The sequence below is a fragment of the Lithobates pipiens genome, unplaced genomic scaffold (assembly GCF_037356315.1).
Source record: "Lithobates pipiens isolate NorthernLeopardFrog02 unplaced genomic scaffold, aLitPip1_a1.2 Scaffold_28, whole genome shotgun sequence".
In the NCBI taxonomy this organism is placed as follows: domain Eukaryota; kingdom Metazoa; phylum Chordata; class Amphibia; order Anura; family Ranidae; genus Lithobates; species Lithobates pipiens.
This window is the reverse complement of record NW_027507789.1, coordinates 202,894,280-202,916,841: the sequence shown is the minus strand read 5'-3', so window position 1 is coordinate 202,916,841 and position 22,562 is coordinate 202,894,280. Positions and strand designations below refer to the sequence as shown.

The following is a 22,562-nucleotide window of genomic DNA, read 5'->3' as shown; positions in this document are numbered from 1 at the left end:
AAAGTCCCAAAGCCAAAGGCATGTGCACAGGGTGTGCTGGATGTGCCCAGGCACACCCTAATCACCCCATGCACATTAGGCCCCTTTCACACAGGGCGGATCTGTAATGATCCGCCCCGTGATGATCCGCTCGCTCAGCGGGGATCGCTCCGTTGTCCCCGCTGAGCCGGCGGCCTGTCAGCTCTCCGCTCTCCTCTATGGGGATCGGATGAGCACGGACCGTCTGTCTGTGTTCATCCGATCCGCTCTGCAGACGGAGGACAATAGCGGAGGCGGACAATAGCGGGTGTCTGCGGATGTTCATCCACAGACACCCGCTATCCCATAGGGATGCATGTTTGTCCGTATTTCATCTGCAAACAGATGGATGAAATACGGACATACTGTCTGCATGTGTGAAAGGGGCCTTAGTGTTATCACTCTGTGTAGCAGCTGAAATGGGGGAAAGATCTCCCTCTTATTGGCTCTACCATAAGAGAAGTGTTTATGCCCTTCTCTTTCACTGTGCCGGCAGGGAGATCAATGTGCTGGGGTCATATATATGTAGACACATACACATGCATGTGTGTTTGAGCGTAACCTCCCTGGCGGTATAATTTCAGATTTTAGGTGCTGAAAGCAGTACTATTATTTTGCATGGAAATTTGGCGTTTTATATTGTAGGCCTGTAATCCTTAGAAATAATTCACTTAATTCCATCCAAACAAGAGTCTAATATACATCCCGGGTATGATAAAATTTGAAATATGAAATCATAAATTATAATATATATATATATATATATATATATATATATATATATATATATATATATATATATATACACACAGTGTCTTGCGAAAGTATTCAGCCCCCTTGAACTTTTCAACCTTTTGCCACATTTCAGGCTTCAAACATAAAGATATAACATTTTTATTTTTTGTGAAGAATCACCAACAAGTGGGACACAATTGTGAAGTGGAACGAAATCTATTGGATTTTTGAAACTTTTTTAACTAATAAAAAAATGAAAAGTGGGGCGTGCAAAATTATTCGCCCCCCTTGCGTTAATACTTTGTAGAGCCACCTTTTGCTGCGATTACAGCTGCAAGTCGCTTGGGGTATGTCTCTATCAGTTTTGCACATCGAGAGACTGAAATTCTTGCCCATTCTTCCTTGCAAAACAGCTCAAGCTCAGTGAGGTTGGATGGAGAGCGTTTGTGAACAGCAGTTTTCAGCTCTTTCCACAGATTCTCGATTGGATTCAGGTCTGGACTTTGACTTGGCCATTCTAACACCTGGATACGTTTATTTGTGAACCATTCCTTTGTAGATTTTGCTGTATGTTTGGGATCATTGTCTTGTTGGAAGATAAATCTCTGTCCCAGTTTCAGGTCTTTTGCAGACTCCAACAGGTTTTCATCCAGAATGGTCCTGTATTTGGCTGCATCCATCTTCCCCTCAATTTTAACCATCTTCCCTGTCCCTGCTGTGCCTAAAATGGCACTATGGTCTGTTAAGCACAGAGGCACAGGAAGAGTGGGGAGCTCCACAGGAGAAAAGTTCAATGTATACTGTAGGAAAAGAGCACTTAAATGGGGATATAAAAAATGTATAAATATATTAAAGGCAATTTTATATAAACAATATTTACCTGTTTAATCTAAGGTGTTTAAAAGAAGGTACATGCTCATACCTCCCAACTTTTTGAGATGGCAGTGAGGGACACCTATCAGCAAAAGTATGCAGGCGTAGGACACACCCTTTGCCACGCCCCCTTAAAGGAGAATTGTAAAAAAAAACAAGATTGGTTAAACCCACAAGTGCTTTTTTACCACTCTTAATCCTTTATTTTGGCTTTTAGAATTTACAAATGCAGCAATTTAGAAATCAGATGAAAGGTTTAGCGCTGGGAAACACTTTTGAAAGATAAAATGTGCATTTTATATACATCTATATAGATCAGACCAACATGAGGGACAAATGAGGAGGAAAGAGGGACAGAGGGATATTGCTCCAAATCAGGCACAGTTGGGAGCTACGCACGTGGTCACAATGTAAGATGGGGTGAAAAGAGCTTTAACCTTATATCAAGAAAGGGATTTAATACTGTTATAGCAGTGAAAATGGGGAATGTCCAACTAAAACTTAGCTCAGGTCACACGGTCTTCATTCCTGGGGTTATGGAGGGCCAGAGTAACTATCCTTACCAGGGATTTCTTGCACTTTAATTAATGGAAAATGAAGGAGGCTGAATATGGGCTTCTGTGCTCTTCAGTATTTGGAATGGGCCCATAGTGGACTATGAGCACCAAGAATATGAAACAAGTAGCAGTGGTGACGGTCAGTGATTTTATATGAACACAGGGCACCCATGGGCACTGCTGGTTGAGGATAATCTAGGGGAACAACAACTAGACAGGTTAGAAGGCCACTGTGACCCTCCTGATAAGCCAGCTTCAGAGGTGTCTACAGCTCAACTGCTTCCTGATAAGCCAGCTTCAGAGGTGTCTACAGCTCAACTGCTTCCTGATAAGCCAGCTTCAGAGGTGTCTACAGCTCAACTGCTTCCTGATAAGCCAGCTTCAGAGGTGTCTACAGCTCACCTCCTCCCTGATAAGCCAGCTTCAGAGGTGTCTACAGCTCACCTCCTTCCTGATAAGCCAGCTTCAGAGGTGTCTACAGCTCAACTCCTTCCTGATAAGCCAGCTTCAGAGGTGTCTACAGCTCAACTCCTTCCTGATAAGCCAGCTTCAGAGGTGTCTACAGCTCAACTCCTTCCTGATAAGCCAGCTTCAGAGGTGTCTACAGCTCACCTCCTCCCTGATAAGCCAGCTTCAGAGGTGTCTACAGCTCAACTCCTTCCTGATAAGCCAGCTTCAGAGGTGTCTACAGCTCACCTCCTCCCTGATAAGCCAGCTTCAGAGGTGTCTACAGATCACCTCCTTCCTGATAAGCCAGCTTCAGAGGTGTCTACAGCTCACCTCCTTCCTGATAAGCCAGCTTCAGAGGTGTCTTCAGCTCACCTCCTTCCTGATAAGCCAGCTTCAGAGGTGTCTACAGCTCACCTCCTTCCTGATAAGCCAGCTTCAGAGGTGTCTACAGCTCACCTCCTCCCTGATAATCCAGCTTCAGAGGTGTCTACAGCTCACCTCCTTCCTGATAAGCCAGCTTCAAAGGTGTCTACAGATCACCTCCTTCCTGATAAGCCAGCTTCAAAGGTATCTACAGCTCACCTCCTTCCTGATAGGCCAGCTTCAAAGGTGTCTACAGCTCACCTCCTTCCTGATAAGCCAGCTTCAGAGGTGTCTACAGCTCACCTCCTTCCTGATAAGCCAGCTTCAAAGGTGTCTACAGCTCACCTCCTCCCTGATAAGCCAGCTTCAGAGGTGTCTACAGCTCACCTCCTCCCTGATAAGCCAGCTTCAAAGGTGTCTACAGCTCACCTCCTTCCTGATAAGCCAGCTTCAGAGGTGTCTACAGCTCACCTCCTCCCTGATAAGCCAGCTTCAGAGGTGTCTACAGCTCACCTCCTCCCTGATAAGCCAGCTTCAGAGGTGTCTACAGCTCACCTCCTTCCTTCTTCTTTCTATAGGCCTAATCATGAATGGTCGATGTACCTGTCAATATTTAGGTCACAAAAGATGGCCAACAGTGTCTATGGCCTGCTTTACGGCTTGTACTCCACTCACTGTATTTACTCTTAAAAATAATTACTGAAACACTTGTTTAGAAACACCATGAAATGTGATGAAAAAAAAAAAGCTGCAATAGGAGTTGCCTTGTTTCATCTCAGTGGAGAACGTTTACAGGATTCTAATTCAATTATGTGACACCCATTATGTTTTAACTGTGCCATAACCAAGAGGAATACGGCATACTTTTATGGCCCTCAGGTAATAAAGAGTGTCGTATTCATAAACTTGGGTTGCTTTCATGTAAAGATTTGGAGAGATTAAAATACAGCAGCAAATTCATGATTTCTCTTTAAACAGTTAACATTTTAGTGAGCTCAGCGCCTGTATTTTGATCCAATACACTTTTTAATCCATGGAAGAAGGGGAGGTTTGGATCTTAGCAGTTAGTTCCAGAATCCAGATGCCCTTGTACTGATGTGTGGGGTTGCTACCAGTCATACAGTTCTCAATTTTCAGTTTTTTTCTCTCTAAATATTGTAATTTCCAACTCAAATTGTTCACGTAATATTTTACTCCAGGCCGGCGGGATCTGCGGCAGACACTCCTCGTTTCTCACTCAGCTCCACTTATTGGTCCCTGTATTATATGGCTGATGCCTCTGCCATGTTTGGTGGATCTGTTATTTGGATAGTTCCAGTTTGCTGATGCTACGGGGTATTTGATAGTCCTCTGCATCGCTTTCTACAAAACACTTGTGGATCATCATATATTTTGCTGATTTTATTTGTTTTGTTGACACAATGTGAACCTTACTCAGCTCCTGATGAAGCTATATATGTGAAATATGTTGACTGTGAGTCGTCTCTCCATCAAGATACCAGCCTGATACTGAGTCATTTTGCAATTGAGGTATATATGTTCAGCTGGTTCTTGATATTGCCCCTGTAGGGTGTTTACAATTTTTAGAAAAAATGATCACCATTGATGCACTTAGATATATGTTTTAATGGATGTTTTACCCTTTTGTACAAATAAACATATGGATCCTATCTATTTTTGAGTGGTTAAGTAAATACTGGAGACATACCCCCTATGTAGGATATGGGGGGCATGTCTCCGCTATTGACCTAACTAACCTCTTAGTACTTTTGGATGAGGCCAAAGGCCTTCATTTAACATATCTTTTTTTGATGAGTTATTCACTGACTGAAGAGCCATATTGTTAAAGTGATTGTAAAGGTTTTTTCTTTTTGTTTTTTCAATAACAAACATTGATTAGCCCCGATCCTCCTTTTCTGGGGTGCCCTGTTGGCGCTCCTGGCTTCTCCTCTTCATCGGGTGCCCCCACGGAGAGCTGCTTTCCTTGGGGGCACCCGTACAGGCGTGCTCATAAGTCCCCGCTGCTCCATCCATTGACACAGACAGCAGGAGTCGCCCCCACCCCCACCCCGTGTAACTGGATTTGATTGACAACAACAGGAGCCATTGGCTATTAATCTATCCAGTGAGGACCTGAGACAGTGTCTGGACCAACTGGGCTCATGCTCATTGCTGGAACGATCGGGTTCAGGTAAGAAAAAGGGGGGGGGGTTCTGGGGGGCAACTGAAGCACAGAGAGTTTTTCACCTAATGCATAGAATGCATTAAGGTGAGAAACCATGAGAATTTACAACCCCTTTAAAGTACTGGTTCACTTTTCCTAACTAATTTATGTTCCTCCCCCAGCCTGTACTAGACTGGACAGTAAAAGGTGGAGCAGAAGACTGGTGAGCTCAGTCACTCTGCTCTCCTCCTGTCAGCATATCCCTTCCTAGCACATGAGCTCTGCAGCACAATTGATTGGCTTCTTATGCTGCTTCTTTTCTCCCTGTCAGGGTTCTGTAAGGCACTGAAAAAGTCTGATATCAACTCAAATTTTGGTACCTACACAATTTGCATTTAAAAAACACATTTAATGATGTGTTAATAAATACTAAGCTGCATGTTCTTTTTACCTGCTCAGAGTTCAGCTTTAAAATTAAAATGGTTATTAAATGGTTGTAAACCTTTGAAATACAAAATAAATAAGGCATATCCTCATATAACGTGTACCTGTCTCAATCCATAACATCTAGTGTGGATCCTGGTCACTCTTTCTTTCCTCTACAAGTGTCAGTTTTTTTACACCAGGCATTTCATTTCTCTTTTGGGTAGAGGACAGAGTTCAGATCCCTGTCCCGGTCCTTTATAGTCCTCAAGGGCCTTGTCAATGTAATGCTTACCACTAACACAGGTGGGCAGACGCTATAACTAGCTTCTGTGTTCTTCTCCTTTAGAAGCCCCCTTTCCCATAAGGCAAGCAGGCCTACTGGTGCCTGCCCACCACGCCGGGGCAGGCACAAACTGAGCAAAGCAAACAGGTACTTGCGGTTGGCAGACAGGCAGGATGGTTCAATGACAGTCCAGGTACAAGACAGGCAAGGTTCAGAATAGTCAAAGTCAATCTGTAGTCAAAAGGCAGGCAGTGTTCAGAGAATAGTCTGATATCTGATCTGAGGTCATCAATAAGGGGATCCAAACAGCAGAGCGGGACAGACAAACTGCCAGCTTGACCACATTTAATCAGCACTAGCACAAGCATGAGGCTGCAGGCTTGGCTGGCTTAAATCAGGTTTGATCTCCACCAAGAGACTGGCCACATTGTTCACCTTGCAGGTGGACAGACAGACAGGGATGCATCATAGCCAACACCAGGATACTGGAATGAGACTAGCAGCTGTCAAACAACAGGAGCGTTTCCCCTGCTTCTGACAGTCAAGATGTACCTTAATTACCTTTGACGACTAATAGAGTACGTAAAAGAAGCAGCACATGTGCTGTCTGCCACTTTCTTCATCTACTCCTATAGGCTCTGTTAGAAATCTTTAAATTCTTATTCTTCTTATGCCAAAACTACTCACTATCATCCTCAGAGTAGCCTTAAATGGCCTGGGCGTGACCACTGCATTGAGCCCTTGAATCGGCCAAAAAACTTATATTAATGGCCTATTAACTTCGGAACAGACAGAGAGGCTTCCTGTTGCAACAGTTCATCTTATATTTGTTAATCCTTATTCTTAGGGTATCACTAGTGAATTTTGGATTACTTACATTTCCCTGTGTAAATCAAGATAACATATGGTTAGCTTTACTGAGGTGCTTTTATGGTGGAGTACATCTATCTGAGCACTGAATCTCTCCAATTCATTTCACTGAAAGCACCCGCTTACCCCATTTGACGTTTACTTAAGTAACTTAATTATCATTACCCAAGCAGGATTTTATTAATGGTGGCGCTGACACAGTCCACTTCCCCTGGGAAAAGGCAGCAGCCTGTAGATTACCAAAGGAGACAGCCGAGAGAGATGGCGTTGGAGGAAGAGAGGAATGGGGTAGAATCAGCATTGATCTCTTCAGTCTATTTCAGAGACTTTCACTACAGTTTAAAAACTGGTGATTTACAGCTTGCGACCCCTCTGACAGAGACATCAGCGGAAGGTCCTCCATAAATCACAGGCGTGTGCCACTCGTCAGAACATTAACATTCAGTAAAGCCAAGTAAGAACTAGCAGAGAAAACAAAGAAATGAAGCGAGCCACAACAAAATGCATTACAGGGGTCACTTCTTATCTAAACCTCATAATGCATTAATGTATAGAGTACAGCATATACACATAAAGCATTTAACGCCCATGAACCTTTCATAAACAAAACACTGGGTGGCATTTATGATGGACAAGAAGTAATAAAAAAAAGCAAAGATCATACGAGGTTTATTCTGTTGCCTGGAAATTTGCATATCTTCAGCTTACCAAGCTGTTTATGCTCAGGTGTTGTGGTGGAGTATGTATATGAATGTCTAAGGACAAGCAGTCTTCTTTTTTTGAAAATCTTTGGTCAATGTTTTCATATAAGGAAAACCCAAAAATGGTGGAATGGGAGATCTGGTAACAATCAGTGACACAATACAAGCAAGATTACGTAGGCTAACAGAAAAGGGTCCGCAGCACAAAGCAGCCCCAGAAGATGGGTAAGAACACCCTTTACCCTTGGTTGCATTGCCGACACATCAAGGAAGCATTTGGAAAGAGTTTATATAGTTTTTGCAGGACTACTGTAGATACAGTGTGAAAATTTCCACATTTTGTCATGATACACCCAAAGAATTTTATGTGATAGACCAACACAAAGTGACACATAATTGTGAAGTGAAAGTAAAATTATAAATGGTTTTCAAGATTTTTTTACAAATAAATATCTGAAAAGTGTGGCGTGCATTTGTATTCAGCCCCCCTTTACTCTAATACCCCTAACTAAAATCTAGTGGAACCAATTAGTCACCTAATTAGTAAATAGAGTCCACCTGTGTGTAATTTTATCTCAGTATAAAGACAGCTGTTTTGTAAAGCCCTCAGAGGTTTATTAGAGAACCTTAGTGAACAAACAGCATCGTGAAGGCCAAGGAACACACCAGACAGGTCAGGGATAAAGTTGTTGTAAAGTTTAAAGCAGGGTTATGTTATAAAAAAAATATCCCAAGCTTTGAACATCTCATAGAGCTCTGTTCAAACCATCATCCGAAAATGGAAATAGTATGGCACAACTGCAAACCTACCAAGACATCGTCCACCTAAATTGACAGTCCAGGCAAGAGAACATTCATCAGAGAAGCAGCCAGAGGCCCATGGTAATTCTGGAGGAGCTGCAGAGATCCACATCTTAGGTGGGAGGATCTGTCCACAGGACAACTATTGGTTGTGCACTCCACAAATCTGGCCTTTATGGAAAAGTGACAAGAAAAAAGCCATTGTTGAAAGAAATCCATAAGAAGTCCTGTTCGCAGTTTGCGAAAAGCCATGTGGGGGACACAGCAAACATGTGGAAGAAGGTGTTCTGGTCAGATGAAACCAAAATTTAACTTTTTGGCCTAAAAGCAAAACACTATGTGTGGCAGAAAACTAACACTGCACATCACCCTGACCACACCATCCCCACAGGGAAACATGGTGGTAGCAGCATCATGTTGTGGGGATGCTTTTCTTCAGCAGGGACAGCTGGTCAGAGTTGATGGGAATATGGATGGAGCCAAATATAGGGCAGTCTTAGAAGAAAACTTGTTAGAGCCTGCAAAAGACTTGAGACTGCTCAGAGGTTCACCTTCCAGGAGGATAACAATCCTAAACATACAGCCAGAGCTACAACAAAATGGTTAAGATCAAAGCATATTCATGTGTTAGAATGGTTTAGTCAAAGTCTAGACCTAAATCCAATTGAGAATCTGTGGCAAGATTTGAAAATTGCTGTTCAGACGCTCTCAATCAAATCTGACAGAGCTTGAGCTATTTTGCAAAGAAGAATGGGCAAAATGTTCACTCTCTAGATGTGCAAAGCTGGTGTAGACTAGGTGTAAGTACTAACCGGTGTTCCCCAGAGCTCCTAATGGTGGAGATGGATTTTGTTACATGCTAGTACCAGGTCGCAGTCCACAGGCTTGTCCCACAAAGAGGTGAGCAAGCTGCAGTCCATTAGCAGATATAGCAGGTAGGAATCAAGCAGAAGCGTAGTCAGTAAACAAGCCAAATTTTTTGCAACAAGTGGTTGCAGGTTGGGATCAAGCAGAAACATAGTCGAGGAACTAGACAAGGGTCGGTAATGAGAGCAAAGATATGGGTGGCAGCAGGAGTAACAAGAGCGAGATATTGGCTGAAGAGAGCATAATAATCTGGCAAACAGGACGGGCAGACACATGACTTAAATCAGGAAGAGCAAAGAGTTCAAGGTTTACTAAAAAAACATAAGACAAGGCAAGAAAGTCAGAGCAATCAGACAGGGAGCTGTCCAGCATCTCAGGCGGCTCAGCAAGAAGAATTACTTCCAGACACAGCTGAGGTCCCAGGTTTTAATCCAAGCCCTGACATTTAGTTTGCAAAGGCCTTCAATGTCTCCAGTTGATTTGGGAACATTTCCAGTAAGAAAATGGTGATGCCTAAATTTTGCTAATTGTAAATTTGTAATTTCTATGATAGACAACATAACGGAAGTTGGGAGGAGATAAGTTTACTGACGATGGAATAGAATGTGGTTAGGGTTGAAGAGATCGTGGGCTGGCAAGTGCTGGAAGCTGGAGATTTTCACAGAAGCCACAACAGGGACAATTCTTGTTCAAATGTGACACATTTTTTTCAGAGCTACATATATTCTTAAACCAGTCTAAGAACCTTGCAGTGTGTGAGGCCTTGTAATAGAGCACTGGATCAGGCAATATGATGCCCTCGTGCCTTGTCGTTGTACAATCTGTTCTGTTCGATATAGATCCCCATATGAATTGAAGGAATTCTCTCTTTATTGCCAGAAGGAATCGACTGGGTATATGTGTGGGAATGGTCTGGACTAGGCACAAAAGACTAGGAAGTAAGTTCATCTTTATTTAATTGTTCCTACCAAAGCAGGAGAAATATTTGGTACTTCAGCATTCAAGGTCCTTGAGAATATGGGAGAAGAGGGGGAGAAAGTTGGCCTCAAACATTTGTGTTAGCGGTGGGGTTATCTAGGTCCCCAAGTAAGTGAAGAATGAAATTGTCCATGCAAATGGAAAATTCTTTTTATATACAGGGACAGAAATATTCATAGCTTGTCACTTCTTTTGAGTATCCTTAATGTAGAAGTTCTCCATAGCGATGAAGTTCAGCGAGTAAATTGGGTAGGGAAGTCTTAGGTACTGTATAGATATAACAAAAAGTAAGTCATCCACATAAGCGTCAAATTTATGTTAGCCCTGTTCAGCGCAACATCCCGTGATGTCAGGGATACTGGTGCCATTGCAAAGATAAAGATATTCTGAGACACATCCATGACTCAAAATGCCTAGCTTGGGTAGGAATATATATCTATTTGATCCATTTGTACATATTATGGCCCGAACCTAAGTGTCGAAGGGTAGCTTAAATAAAATTAGACTTAAGACTCCTGCATTACTCTGATCTTGGAAATTATTAGTGAATAACCAGATAATATAATACTTTCACATGGTGGGCATACCCAAATATTTTCATTTGCCTGCTTGCCCTTCACCCCCCCCCCCCAACACACCTTCCTACTGGCTAATGACATCATGACTCATACATTATAACAAGGGGCCGGTAGGATAGGGGGAGGGGGGTTGTTAAAGAGCTTTAAGGCAAACTCCAGGAAAAACTCAAGTAGTAGGCAAGTCATCCATAATACTTGTATGCATCTCACGGTTTTTCTTTATATCACTGGCATACATCTTTATTTTATAGACTGTTAGCCATTTGCTGAGATCAGTTGACATAATTGTAGCTATCACTGTATTCGGTGGGCCCACTCTCCTTTCTGTTTTCTGAGTAAATAATTTCCATTGTAACCTGCAAGACAGCACATGAGCCTTTCTTAGCAAGCTTGATTAGACAAGAAAGCCGCATTCGGCCTTTAAGACATTAGCATAATGTCAATGCTCATTAGACGCCATTGGGACTTCTTAGTTGAGGGGAAGGTCATAGCAAAGGAGAAAGCAAAGTGTACAGAAGATGCATGCTATACGTTTTTGCTTTCCTAGAAAACAGTATTGATGCTGCTCTAAATATATACCAGGCAGGAAGCAGTCAATGTGATTGATTGGAAGCCTAGGAGTACCCAGGCCTAGAGGAAGTCATGTGACTATGTGGCAGAGGCAATATGACTCTTTTCATGCTGATGAAGAACTAAAAGTTCTAGCATGTCCTCCTGTTCAGGGCCTGCAAGGTGCTCATGCTGAATGACAGAAAGGTGCCTGCTTTCAGGTGAGAGCTAAACTTTAGTTTCATTTCAATTAGGGGAATCTACACCTTGCAGCAATCCTAATTTTAGTGTCATTGTCATAACTGAATGTCTCAGTCTAAGCCAGCCATTCTCAAAAAGAGTTCTGTGGAACCTTAAGGTTCCTCTACAGCAGGGTTTCTCAAGCAGGGTTCAATGGTACCCTAAGGTTCTTTCAGAGGTTGCTAGGGGTTGCTTAAGCAATTTGTGCCTCTCAAATAAGTTTCTACTGACACCACTGATCTTTTTAGCTATCTGTAAAGGTAATTCCTCCCAATGCCCACAAGTGTAAGGAGAATTCTTCCCATTGACCATCACACTAATGTATCACGAGTTGTAGATATAGTAATTTCTATCAGGGGTTTCCTGAGACTGTAAAGTTATTTTAAGGGTTCCTCTGTGTTGAAAAGGACGAGAAAGGCTGCTCTAGAGGTTGCTTAAAGAGGAAGTAAACCCTTCCAAACAACTTGGACCTATAGGTAAGCCTAGATTAAGGCTTACCTGTAGGTCCAAGCAATATCTCCTAAACCTATATGGTTTAGGAGATATTTGCCCGTAGTCCATTATGCTTTACCTTTGCAGGGAAAAAAAGAGGAAGTAAACCCATCAGGGTTTACTTCCTCTTTAAGCTGTGGCTGATTGACCTCCCATCTGATGGTGCCTACAGAGTTGCAGGTCCAGTGCCAGCAGCATGACACCAATGATATTTTTCACTGTCTATCAAGCTGACCATAGTGTGGACATTCTTTCCATTGACCATCAATGTGTTGGGATTATTCACACTGACCCCCCCATTAAATTATTTTAGCAGAGGTCCCTTGAGACCTGAAAATTATTTCAAGGCTTCCGTTGGAAAAAAAGGCAAAAAAAACTGATTTTGGCTGACCCATAGACTTGCAGAATAACTGGGCAGCATTACTAAACAAAACACAAAGCCAATATACTGCATATACCAAGAAATAAATTAAGTGATATTAATAAATAAAAACATTTCATGCTTACCTGCTCCATTAAATGGTTTTACACAGAGCAGCCCTGATCCTCTTCTTCTTGGGTCCCCCGCTGGCACTCCTGGCCCCTCCCTCTCACTGAGTGCCCCATAGCAAGCTGCTATGGGGTACCCGAGCAGTCTTGCTCCCAAGCTGTTGCTCTGTGTGTCCATTCACACACGGAGTGCAGGTCAGCCCCGCACCCACGCTCTCCTCATTGGCTCACTGTCTGTGATTGAAATTAGTGAGAGCCAATGGCTCCCACTGTTGTCTAAGCCAATGAGAAGGAAGAGACACGGGAGAGTTGCTACTCTTGTGCACATCGCTGGATTGGGATGGGTAAGTATGTGGGGGGGCTGTTGCACACAGAAGGCTTTTTACCTTCATGCATAGAATGCATGAATGTAAAAACCTTGAGCTTTTACAACCACTTTAAGGCCGGGTTCACACCGCTGCGATGCGGGAACGCCGCGAATCCGCGGCGTTTTCCCGCATCGCATTACTCCCGCCGGCAGTTCACACTGCCCTATGCGGACGGCTGGGAGTGTCAATGATATGTTAATGACACCCCCAGATCCGTCCGCATATCGCAGTGCGATCTGCCTACTCGCACAGGAATCGGATCGCATGGTGTGAACCCCCATGCGATCCGATTCTGTTGCGGACCAAAAAAAGGGTCCCGTGCGAGTTTGCTGCGGGAGCGATGCGAATTCAGCCATACTATCTGTATGGCTGTACTCGCATCGCTACGGAGATCGGATGTGATTTGCGGTGCGAATCACATCCGGATCTCCCCCCGCAGCAGTGTGAACCCAGCCTTAAGCTGAAATTTATACATAGTTTTTTTTGCCTGGTTACATTGTTCCAACTTGGAATGCACAACATTTTCAGGACTGGCACATTCCTGACCACTTCCGGTGATTCTTTATTAAATTGTAGTGCCATAATGTCCAAATTGGAGGAACAGGCCAGCCCTTGACTTTCTCATTAAGTCTGAGGTGTCTGCAAATTGTTCAACTTAAAAGGAAACCCTGGGCAGCAATGCAACAAATAAAATTGAGCTGATGAAGAATGTAATGCTAATTTTGTCTAGAGGACGATCTAAATAAAAGCGTTACTTGCCCTATTCTACAGTCCCATGACAGCCGGTAATCCTTTCCACCTCTCTCCAATGCCAGAATGTGGGCTGGCACACCTATGCAGAACAGGGATTGCCCATACATAAGTTATTGACTGCTAAATGGTTGATTTGGTTATTTAATAGCATTCGACAATTCCTTTGCATAAAGGGAATTGTATATTTCAGAGATTTGAATCTGGCTGGCAGAGATGTAATACGTGAACTTCGGTGTGAGTTATTGTTTTGGGATGGATCAGATCCCAGTGATTCTGTATCCAGGCCAATGCATGGAGGCTCTTCCATTTATTGTTCTGAGGTTTAGTAATTCCCAGCTTCAGACCTTTTTTTTTTTAACGTGCCTAAAATGCGTTTTATCGACATACTGTAAATGTGTACGGTAACTGTATAGAGTGACCTGAAGATGAAGCCTTCATATTCGGTGCTTGTACTTAGCGCTTCACTTGTACTTCACAAGCCTTTGCTCTGCCTTGGCAAATCCCTCAATCTGCAAAATTTCTCTGCATGCTTTTATTGATTATGTTATTTTAGGTCATGTGAAAACATTTTTACAAAGGCATGCTCTGCATAATAAAAGATGACAATGAATCCCGTTTGTAGAACACAGACATTTAATGACATTTAATGAGGAAAAATGCATTACAGGGGCACAAGATTTTGAAAGCGAGGAATCCAACTTCGCCATTAAACGACATGCTCATATTGAATGTATTTAGATATCCTGGAAACTTTCAAATAATTCCAGGTAGTGAACATTAAATATATAAGCCACAAAATTCATTAAACAATTACAAGTATTTTTTTAAGTACATTTACTGTACATTGCTAGAAATTGCAAACACATTTGGACATCAATTGGTACCTTATACAGCATTCTTGATCAAAGTGGCATTCTGGGCACCTTGCCCCATCCCACCAAAGCTAAAATTATTAAAATTATTAAAATTATTAAAATTATTAATTATCTGTATTAAAGTATAACTAAAGGCATTTTTATTAGTTTTGGATAGAGAAGAGAGGGATTAGAACACCTTTAAGGTTTTTTATTGCTCTCTGTGCCCTGTAGAGAGAGTCACACACACACACACTGGGGTTGATTTACTAAGGGCCGGTTCACACAGCGGGCGATGCGAGGCCTCGCCTCGCTCCCGCAAGTCGCCCCCGTTCTGTACAATGGAACCGTTCTGAGAGGAGCGACTCGAGTCGCTCCGACTCAGAAAAAAGGTTCCTGTACTACTTCTGGGCGACTTCGGGGGCGACTTGCATTGACTTCTATACAGAAGTCCTCTGCAAGTCGCCGCTGAGGTCGCCGCAAGTCGCGGCAAGGCAAGTCGGAGACGCCTCGCCGCGCCTGCAGTGTGAACCGGCCCTAAAGGAACTGAAAATGTTAACTCAGCAAACTGATTAAGACCACTTTCACACTGGGGCGCTTTTCAGGCGTTCAGGCCTGTAAAGCACCTGAAAAGGGCCTCTCATGTCTCCCCGGTGTGAAAGCCTGAGTTCTTTCACACTAGGACGGTGCGCTTGCAGGACGGGAAAAAAGGTCCTGAAAGCCGCATCTTTGGGGCGGTGTATACACCGCTTCCAAAACAATGGCCATTGAAATGAGTGAGCAGTGTTGCCGAAGCGCCTGAAAAGTGCTTCGGAATCCCCGCAACACAGGTGCTTTTAACCCATTCTTTGGCCACTAGTGGGGGTTAAAATGCCCCTCTATATGTCGAAAAGCCGCCGCTAAAATGACGGTAAAGCACCGCTAAAACGAACTGCGCTTTTCTGCTAACGCACCACCGCCCCAGTGTGAAAGTAGCCTAAGGTAAAGATGTATTCACTGAGAAGACCCAGTCACGTGAAAGAGAAATGAAAAAGAAAAACAGAGGCTCCTCTCTCTTCTATCTGTATTAATCACTTCTGACAGGTTATTCCAACAACACAGAATCTCAGGAGACAGCCCCCTTCCCACCAGCACACAGAAGATGATTGACACCCTCAGCTGTGCATGTTTCCCTAAGAGACTATATAGAGGAGAGTTTGTCTATTCCTTCCACTCAGGTCTCAGATTACACTCAGCTCTCTGCTCTGTGATGTGCAGTGTGACATCAGATCCCTGCCCTCTACCTCCTTGAGCTGGGAAATAGCCTTGTGCTATGTGTTTAGGCCCCTTTCACACTGTCAGAGTCTGCCAGATTTGCCTGCTCAGCTGGGGATCTCTCTGCTGGTCCCAGGAAGATGACAGGCCTGTTTTTACTCTGCATCAGCGGATACAGCCTGCTTTCCTCTATGGGCGATCGGATGGAAAGAGACCACCTGTCCGTTTCCATTGGCCTGTCACCCGATCCACCATCTGTCTGTTTTTAGCAGACTTAATCAGATCGGATGTCAGCAGGTGTCAACGGTCACAAGTCCGTTGACATCTGCCGCTCCATAGAGCATAGTGGGTGGTCCGATCGGGTCCGCCTGAAAAACTGACAGGTGGACCAAATCAGTCCACCCACTTGAAAGGGGCCCTAGATGGCTATAGAGAGGAGAAATCTGCAGATAAACCGATACAACATATGTAGAAGGATTTGTCATCTCTGTGCATCACTTGAGGCTGCTCAATTTAAGGGGCACATGTAAGAGTGAAAGTGAACCATCTCTATTCCTTTAGTAAATCAACCTTTATGTGTCCTTTTTGTTGTCATTTTCAAGAGTGAAAGTGAATGCTAATCCCACATTTTGGTTTGTTACAAGAACAGGAATAGAGGGGAAATCTTCCAAATATAGTTCTGGTGACAACAAGGGAATCCATCACTTTGGAGAGATTTCATTTTACTTTCTATTTTGGCTATGGGACAGGAAATGAAGGGAAATATCCCCAAAGGGACACAGATGGCAAAAAGGTAATTGACAGGGGTTATAGCCCTCCATTACTCTATTCAAAGTTTAAAAAAAAATGGTTTTCCTTTAGTTCTACTTAATGTTAAATATCAAAACGCATCATCTCTCATTTTCAAAGCTTAACTGAACAAGCTCAAAATAGAACTTATTGGTTGCCATGCAAATGTTTCAGTTTTCATAGGTTCTCCTCAGTGCTTTGATGTTTAACATTAAAATAGAAATAAAGTCAAAACCTTTTCATTTTGGATAGAGTAAGGGAGGGTTTTAACCTCTTTCAACTATTGTTTTGCCTTGCTTTCCCCAATTGGGGAGATTTCCCTTCACTTCCTGTTCCTGTCTGGAGATTGTAAGATTTCTTGGAATGTCGATATGGGGTATTTTAGCTTTATCAAGTGTTCTGGAAATGTTATAGATAGGCAAACCCTATCCTCATATTGATTAGTGGTTCCAAATGAATAACTACTGCAGTAGGGAACAGACACAAAAGATACTCAGCATCTTTCCAAATCACTGTTCTGTTTATTTGACACAATTGAAGTTTTTTTATACACATGATTAGGTAGGTATCACATTAATATTACAGTTGTTTTTTTATGATAATAAGGGGCGTAACATAGGCAGGCTAATTCTAAAAAGGACTTGAAAGAATGCAAACATGTAGTGGAAACATTATTGGTGCCGTGTGCACAATGAGTGGAGTGTGCAATACATATGCAAAGAAAACAAAATAGAATACAATTTTATACAGAATTTCCACATTTCCAGTCATCACCTGCATGTTAATAAGGTCATGCTCAGATCTTACAAATGTATCCTGAAAATCTTATTTTCATTACTATTGCCTTCACATGTGTAGTGTGTACAAAATAGGTTGTGGCACAAGAAATCCCCTTGTATTAGGCTGGGTTCACACTGAAGCGATGCGGGAACGCCGCAAATCCGCGGCGGGTTCCCGCATCGCATACCTCCAGGCGGCAGTTCACACTGCCCTATGCAAACTGCTGGGAGTGTCAGTGAAATGTTAATGACACCCCCAGATCAGTTCGCATATCGCAGTGCGATCTGCAAACTGGGACAGGAATCGGATCACGTAGTGTGAACACCCATGCGATCCGATTCTGCTGCGGACCAAAAAAAGGGTCCTGTGCGAGTTTGGGGCGGGTGCGATGCGAATTCAGTCATACTATCTGTATGGCTGAACTCGCATCGCACAGACAGATCGGATGTGATTTGCACTGCAGTGCCGTGCGAATCACATCCGGGTCTCCTAGCTGCAGTAGTGTGAACCCAGCCTTAATAGAGGTTCAGTGTTCTTGAGAAGACTTCAGACTAACCCTGAGGGTGGGAAGAGGTGGGGGGGGGGGGGTAATTTATCTTCCCTTCAAGAACATAAATGTGAAGAGGATATACAGAGGAATGTGAAGAGGATATACAGGGGTTGATTTTCTAAAGGCAAATAGCCCGTGCAATGGCGCCAGAGCTTAGTAAATGAGGAGAAGCTCTGCTGACTTTCCTCATCCAATCACGTACAAGCAAATGCTGTTTTTTTTTTCCCCTTGTATATGATTGCGTATTCTTTGAGAAGTGAAACATCACCTTGTTTACTAAGCTGTGGAGCAACTGAACTTGCAAAGTGCATTGTCTATTTGCCCTTAGTGAATGAACCCCATTGCATTTATATATTATCTTTGGTGACATGTTAGGGATAGAATGACAAGATCATCATCTTACATCTTAAATGACATTAAATCACATGTGATCCCAGTCTCAGGCCCTGACCGTGGAATATCACCAGTTTAACACTTGTTTATTATTAAGAGGCTTATACGATGCACTTTGCTGCAGCCAGTACAATGATAACATATTTTCTCTAACACTCTCCATTTCCCTGACTCCCAGTGCTGAGATCAATGCAAAGAGAATATTGAGATTATTAATCGTCTAAAGCCTCACTTATACAGAATTGACTAGTAAGCACTTAATGGATCAAGCACTGCCCTCCAGATCAGAGCAGAGGCGGCTGATGAATTGTCCTGAGACGTCACTTGTTATCGTTCGGCCTATCGACAGTGGCCCCGGTGGCCGTTTGTCTTTTGGGTTCTTGGTGACGAATCCTCCTCGTCCTCCGGCTGGCACAGGCGTTTGCGTGATCAATGCACAGCTGCAGCTGGTTGAAGGGGACCAAATCCATCCAACAGTTGATCTGGTTCCATTTTACCAGCTTCAGCAAAGCATTTAGGCGTGGGAAGATTGGTGATGTGCAAGTCACTTCCTATCAGAGAGAAATAAAAACTTTTTTCCTTTATAAGCTATTATACAGCAGCCACATCAATACACTTGTCACATACAACAGCACATAAAACTGTATTGTAACAGACACAATTCGTAACTCAACTCGGGCCACATATGTTAAAGTGTAGCTATAGTGAAAATGTAAAATCATATACTAATTTGCACATTGCATTTCAGTTATTTGCAGCCTACTCCTATTAATCTGAATTTTATAACATGTATTCAGTATTATTCCCTGTGAGTAGGCAATGCTGTGTCACACATTTCTCAGAGCCTGTCTTCTGAACTACAGAGGTGCTGAGAGGAATAGTTTCAGGAGGTGGAGTCAGTACAGGAATCAATGCCTGTAGGCAGCAAGGTACCATGGGATATGTAGTCCTTAGAAGTCAAATATAAACAGCAGAGAAGAATATGCAAAGCATGCAGGGAAATTGCTGAAAGAGAAGACCAGCAGACAGGTAGTACTCACTTCATGAAAAGAGATTTTTCAGGTAGGCTTACAAGATTGTCAAAAATAACTATTGCCTGTATTACTATGCTGATGTTTTAAAATAAACATGTATGCTGTGACTATATATAAACTCCTTAGAAATTTCAATATACAGTTCCTCTGTGTATCTGATTATTGCAGCATCTGCAGCATACACCAACTGCATTGTGCATATATATGGCAGTGGTTGTGTTGGTGGGTTTAGCTCTGAAGACAAGGATGTCCCCCAAAAACCTACCAGCTTGCAAACGCAGCGTTTGTAGGGTTGCCACCTTTTCTTCAAGCCAACCCTGAACATTTTAGCAGCCTGGGACACCTTTGGGTGCCCTCAAGGAGAGTGGTAATGCGGTGTGCATAGTGTGCCACAGCAAACAGTGGGTGTGGCCAAATTGCTCTTGCTGACATCATTTGTCTGCCCCTCGAACCTGCCCCCAGACAGCCGCCTATAGCTCCTGGGTGGCAACAGATTTGTGTGTGACTATCCTGGTTACTTGGGGAGTCACAGCCTGGTCTTAATAATGTGTCCGGGTTTCAGTCCGCCTGAAACCCGAACACATGATTCAAAACCTGGACTGTCCAGGTGAATCCTGGACTGTCCAGGTGAATCCTGGACAGGTGGCAACCCTAAGCGTTTGACCACGCTGTTCCCACACTGGGTTAAGGTTTAGTGTCATACAACGCCTGTATGCATTTATTTTTGTGAATATCCACTTGGCTTTACTTTGTTTTATACAATAAACCTTCTATAATGCATTAGGCGTGTGCACCGTCCTGTGTGCTCTTTTGGAGTCGTTTGTTAGATTTCCTGATCTGAGGAGGGGTGCATGGACGAAGCATCGTTCAAGGGTGTTATTCCACTGCTTTTGATGATCCACTGTACAAGTAGACTCTGAGGCAGAACTATGCACTGGAAGTGTTTATGTGCTTTGTGCAAAAAAAGTAAGGCTTGGCCCTGTCCCTTCCAGCTTCCTAAGTGTCCTTGTTGGTCACTAAAGTCATCTATCTTATTGAAAGACTAATAGGAAGGCTTGGAAAGGCAAATGAGGCTGCTCCATAGAGGGCCCGATCGAGTCTGCCTGAAAAACTGACAGGTAGACCTGATCAGTCCAGCCATGCGAAGGGCCCGAAAGGTAACATCTGCATGTGCTGACTTTGATAATTAACACAGGTCTGTGGATGGGTACTTTAATGACAAAATATATTTAAACATTGTAAAGGGAGAGGGAGAAGTGGGCTTTATATGAAGCACATAGCAGCAAACAAAGAAGTCAAGTGACTGGGAAGTTATGTTTATTTGTATTGTAAAATCTAGGGCATAAAACCTCTAAACAATACATTTTTTGATTACTTAAAGCGGTAGTAAACCCGCACATAAAAAAAAAAAACGGAAAAACAAACAAACCCCTAGCTCATTATCAGATACCTCAGAATGAAGCCCCCGTATCGGTGCCCAGTTGTATAATCTCTTATAAGACATTTTGGGCATAAAATCTCTAAACAATACATTTTTTGATTACTTAAAACATAAATAATTACATAATAAACCACAATCAAATCGGCATTCATATAGAATATAAGCTTAAATGCCAGCTGATACATCTGTATACACGGTCATAATAGACTATAATAGAAAATGTTCCTCTATTCTCACCTCCCCCCCCCCCCCCCGCCCTTTTTTTTCTTCTCACGCATTTACTCTCGTGCACTTCATTTTCATTATTTTGTCATTTTACACACACCCTATACACTTTATATACATATGTATATACTATATATACAATTTTTCTCACATAGGTCCCCTATTGGGGTTATCACTTTCACCTTACATCGGGGTCATTCACCCGTACCTGCCCGCTTTGGATTTTTCTGTGGCAGTTGTCATCGCCCTCGCAAGCCACTGCGGCACCTGGAGGCGATCCTTTGCAGTGTATTGGCGAACCTCGATGCCACGCTACTGGTGCGCAGATGCAGATGTGAGTTGGACACAAAACCCTTTAGAAATTTTATTTTATTTTTAATTTTATTTTTCCATTCTTATTTTTATAATATAATCTTTGAGACCATCAAGATATGTATGTTTTCTATTTCTAGATTCATTCCATGGTTTTCTCTCCTGATGAGTGGCTATAAGGCGGCGAAACGCGTTGAGCCATTAATTTTTACTAACATTTCAATTATGGATTATCAAGATTTCATATGATCTAACCTATACCTAGAACAATTCATCACAGCAACTTTGCTATTTTACACTCCCTTTTTTTGTAACCTCCCTGTTCTGTTTTGAGAGGAATCCAGGAAGGTCATTCTGGCCACTTAGGCTCCAATTGTATTATGACCAGGTATACAGATGTATCAGCTGCCATTTATGCTTATATGATATATGAATGTCTATTTGATTGTGGTTTATTATGTCATTTATGTTTTAAAGCGGTTGTATACTCAAATTTTATACTTTTACCTACAGGTAAGCCTATAATAAGTACAGGTTTAGGAGATATTTCCCTATGCATGCAGCTGCTGATGTCAGCGGCGCATGCGCTCTGAATGCCCCAGCTAAAGGTCTGGCAGTGTTGCCGGACTTTGCCAGGAATTAAAACTCCTGCGCGCGTGCGTGGAAGTGAGGTCATCGCGGCTCCGGGTACTCACAGCGCCGGAGCTGCGAACCCGGAAGACACGCCAAGGGCAAGATGTCAGCTCCCTCGGCGTGGACCGGGCACCGATATGGGGGCTTCGTTCTGAGGTATTTGATAATGAGCTAGGGTTTTTTTTCCCTTTTTTTTTTATGTGCGGGTTTACTACCGCTTTAAGTAATCAAAAAATGTATTGTTTAGAGGTTTTATGCCCAAAATGTCTTATAAGAGATTATACAAAACAAATAAACATAACTTCCCAGTCACTTGACTTCTTTGTTTGTTGCTGTGTGCTTCTAATGCCGCGTACACACGGGCGGGCTGTATGGCGTACTTAGTCCGTCGAAACACATTTCAGCGGACAATCTGCTCGTGTGTGGGCTTCAGCTGACTTTTTCAGCGTGCAGTCTGGCGTACTAAGTATTTCAGTTTTTTAGAAATTCTGTCCGTCGTACTTTGGTTTCAGCGGACAATACGGTCGTCAGTATGCTAGTTCGACGGACTAAGGATGGCGCATGCCCAGAAAGGATTTACACGGCGGAAGGGTGCTTTGCTGTGTATTGGACTTCCTATTTCTAGTCCCGTCGTACGTGCTGTACACGTCATCGCGCAAGCTTTCGACAGACTGTTTGTGCATCCGTGTGTGGTCAAGTCCGTTCAGTGGAAAGTACGACGGACTGTCCGTCGGATTGTATG

At 43.0% G+C, this 22,562-nt stretch overlaps 1 long non-coding RNA gene across 1 annotated transcript in view; it reads right to left on the bottom strand.

The window, feature by feature from the left end:
- Positions 1-14,952: 14,952 nt before the first annotated feature.
- The window catches only part of LOC143936027 (uncharacterized), a 77,416-nt gene continuing 69,806 nt past the window's right edge, over positions 14,953-22,562 (bottom strand). The window contains exon 4 of the long non-coding RNA XR_013263604.1: positions 14,953-18,726. This is a non-coding gene — a long non-coding RNA (uncharacterized LOC143936027). The remainder of the gene's footprint in view (positions 18,727-22,562) is intronic.